We start from the raw sequence: 3,751 nt of genomic DNA, 5'->3' as shown, positions 1-3,751 counted from the left end.
ACTTCTGTTGATGATGTTACATCTGCTACTGGAACTATTCTGACTGGAGTTCCTCAAGGATCCATTTTAGGACCACTATTATTCATATTATTTGTCAACGATATTTTTTCGGTATCAAATACTTGTAATACCGTGCTATATGCAGATGATACAAACATATTCTTATCTGGAGATAATCCATATCAGCTTTTCTCTAATATGAACAATGAGCTAATAAAATTTGTCGATTGGTTTGAAAATAATAAATTGACACTTAACGCTAAAAAGTCATGTTTCATCGTGTTTGGACCAAAAATCAAAACTAATGATCAAATTTTTAACGATTTAGCAATAACGCTTGGCGATTTTGCTCTTCCCAGGGTCTCCTCAATTAAATTTCTTGGTATAACACTACAAAGTGATTTAAAATGGATTGAACAAGTCAACCTAGTGCTCAGCAAAGTACATAAAGTAATAGGGGTGATCTATAGATCCCGTGACAAACTAGACCTCAAATCAATGATCACTCTTTATTACTCTTTCTTTTATCCTCATCTAATTTATGGGAATATTTTTTGGGGTTATTCATGCAAATATTTAAACAACAAATTGCAAATAGTTCAGAAAAGTATATTAAGAATCTGTTTTTCCATAGGTTATCGCGATCATACTAGTTTCATTTTTTCCAACTATGGTTTTCTCAATATTGAACAAATTAATAAATACATTACGTTAATTTTTTTATATAAAGTCCAGCATTTTGATAATTATAGAGGATTGTTTGTTTTTGATAGGGTTGTTTCTTTGACCAGACAAAACAACATGTTGAAAATACCTAATAGTAGAACAGAATTAAATGATAGGTCCTGGTTTGTAAGAGGTGTTATTATCTGGAATGAACTAGGTTTTCATAATTTATCATTTTCTTCCTTGAACAATTTTAAAATAGTTGCTAGGAAAAAAATTTGTGATAATGAATAAATACTAATTGCATTTATTTTTTATCTTCCTGTATTTGTTTTATAAATGGACATTATTTTTCATTACATTTCGTTTTGGCACATTTTTTTATTTTTTTTAGTTAAGGTGGTCTGCACAAGTTTTTCTTTTTTGGATCTCCTGGTTTGATTTTTGCCGAATAAAATTGGATTGAAAAAAAAAAAAAAAAAAAAAACATACATATACGCATACCCATACTCATATATAAATCATCGAGATCAACAGAACAATGTTACATTAAATAATCATTTAATGTTAGTTTGAATTTATAAGTTTACAATTCAATTTGGTTACAAAATTTAATGTCAATTGAGTTTACAATACATATATATACATACATATATACATACCCATATATACATACATAAACAAATATATATATATAAATCAAATATTAACAAAATAAATTTTATCCATGTACGTACATATACACTCACGCAAACACACATATATGCCTACTTTAAAATAAAAACAACTTTATATAGTATTATTAATAATAAAGCTTTTCAAATTTTTTTTAAATTGAGATAGTTGTTGCGATTCATTTGGCAAGCCCTTTTTTAGCATCATATTCCATGTTCTTGGACCTCTGGTTATGATGTGACTGAATAGAATATGCGTCTTTGATTTAGAAGAAAGAAGAAACTTCTGTCTTCTCACGTTGTTGCTAGGTTCAAAGTAGTTTCCGAAAATTGATGGCAGCTGGTTTGAAACTTGCTTGTATACAAATATCATTGTGCAAAATGTGCATGTTTGATCAAAACTTAAATTGTTTGTTAATCTAAATAAGGATTGCGCATGTTCACATTTAGTTGATAAGGTGATGACTCTAATTGCTCTTTTCATGAGTTTTTTGACTGAGCTGGTGACTGAGGGGTATGCACTTGACCACACTACATTACAGTAAGTTACCTGAGGCATACACAAGGCATTGTATAGCATATTCAAGCACCTCCTCGGCAAGAAAAACTTTATTTTGTTTATTATACAAATAGATTTGGCTAGTTTTGAGCAGATGTTGTCTATGTGTGACCGAAAGGATAATTTCTGATCCAGAAAGACTCCCAAAAACTTGACTACTTTACTTTCAATGATGTCACAACCATTTATTACAATTTTGAAAGGTTCTTTATAATTTAAAAAATTTACTGGACCAAACACAATCATCTGAGTTTTTTTCATATTTATTGTTAACTTATTATTTTTAAACCAGTTGCTAATGTGCACAATTTCTACATTAGTTTTTGCAATCAATTCATTGATGTTTTTGCCTACACTGAAAACATTAGTATCATCTGCAAAGCAGATATAATCAAAGTAAGTTGAAGAGTTTGGCAAGTCGTTTATGAAGATAACAAAAAGCAGGGGCCCCAAGATCGACCCTTGCGGCACCCCAAATTTATTGAGCACTATCGCTGATACTTCATTTTTCCATTTCACGAACTGATTTCGATTTGAAAGATAACTTTGTATCCATTTTAGTGTTGTGCCTCTTATTTCATATTTTTCAAGTTTTCCCAGAAGTATCCTGTGGTCTATACAGTCAAATGCCTTGGTAAGATCTAAGCAAGTACCAACAACATAATTTTTATTTTCTGTCTCTCTCCCGATTTTACGAAGTAATTCTATAATAGCTAATTCTGTTGAATGGTTTTGTCTAAATCCAAATTGAGAATTCGTTAACAAATGATTTTTTTCTAAAAAAAGGATTAACCTGTTGTACATCAACTTTTCGATTATTTTAGAAAAAGCAGGTAATAGTGCGACGGGTCGATAATTCGTAAAATCTGATTTTCCTCTTTCCTTTGCTATGGGAATGATTTTAGCCGTTTTGAAACAAGAAGGAAATTGACCTGACATAAAAGACAGATTAATAAGATGTTCAAGCACATGTGCTGTTGATCGGATGGTAGCCATAACAATTTTACTAGGTATTTCATCCAGTCCAAAAGACGATTTTGCTTTGATTAGTTTTGCTGTAGTTATTATTTCTTCTGTTGTAGTTTGCAAACAGAAAAACGAGTTTGGCAACTGATGATGAATTGTTTCTTTCCATGGTTGATTATCCGGTAAGGATTTCTGAAGGTTTTGAGAGATGTTAACAAAGTAGTTATTTAGAAAATTTGCAGGCGATGCTATAATTTGTTCATTATCTGTGATCAATGCAGGGTTGATCTTTTTTTGCCTGCTTGTTAACCTATTAATTATTGACCAAGTTTTTTTCGAGTCATTTTTATTTTTGTCCAAAAAATCACAGAAATATTGCCTTTTCAGAATAGATTTAACCTTGTTGCAAATTTGACTTTGTGATTTAAATTTCAGAAAATTCTCACTACTTGAATTTTTAATGAACTTTTTGTACAAGTATTTTTTTTTATTCAGCATTCTGCGAAAATCAGTTGTTACCCAAGGCTTTTGTTTTAAAATTTTTTTAATCTTTCCTAATGAGCTGATCTGACAACAGTCTTTAAATGCCACACGGAAAATGTTGGTGAAAAGTTCGAAAGCAGCATCCACATCTGAGCACAGTAACACATCTGTCCAGTCGGTTGATAGCAGTCTTTCATTTAGTTTATCAATTCTGTGTCTTGAAAAAGAAAATTGATTTTCTCGGTTTTCAAATTCTATTTTCACTAATTGTTGCTTGAAACATGCAACTATGGGTAAGTGATCCGAAATGTCTGTCAAATGCACTCCACAAACTGTTACGTTCTCCGATGCATTGGTAAAAATATTGTCAATCAGAGAGTTTTTTTGTATGTTTATTCTTGTT

Source organism: Helobdella robusta (genome assembly GCF_000326865.2).
Source record: "Helobdella robusta unplaced genomic scaffold HELROscaffold_34, whole genome shotgun sequence".
NCBI classification, from domain to species: Eukaryota; Metazoa; Annelida; class Clitellata; order Rhynchobdellida; family Glossiphoniidae; genus Helobdella; species Helobdella robusta.
The sequence above is the reverse complement of the archived record's forward strand: the minus strand, read 5'-3'. Positions refer to the sequence as shown.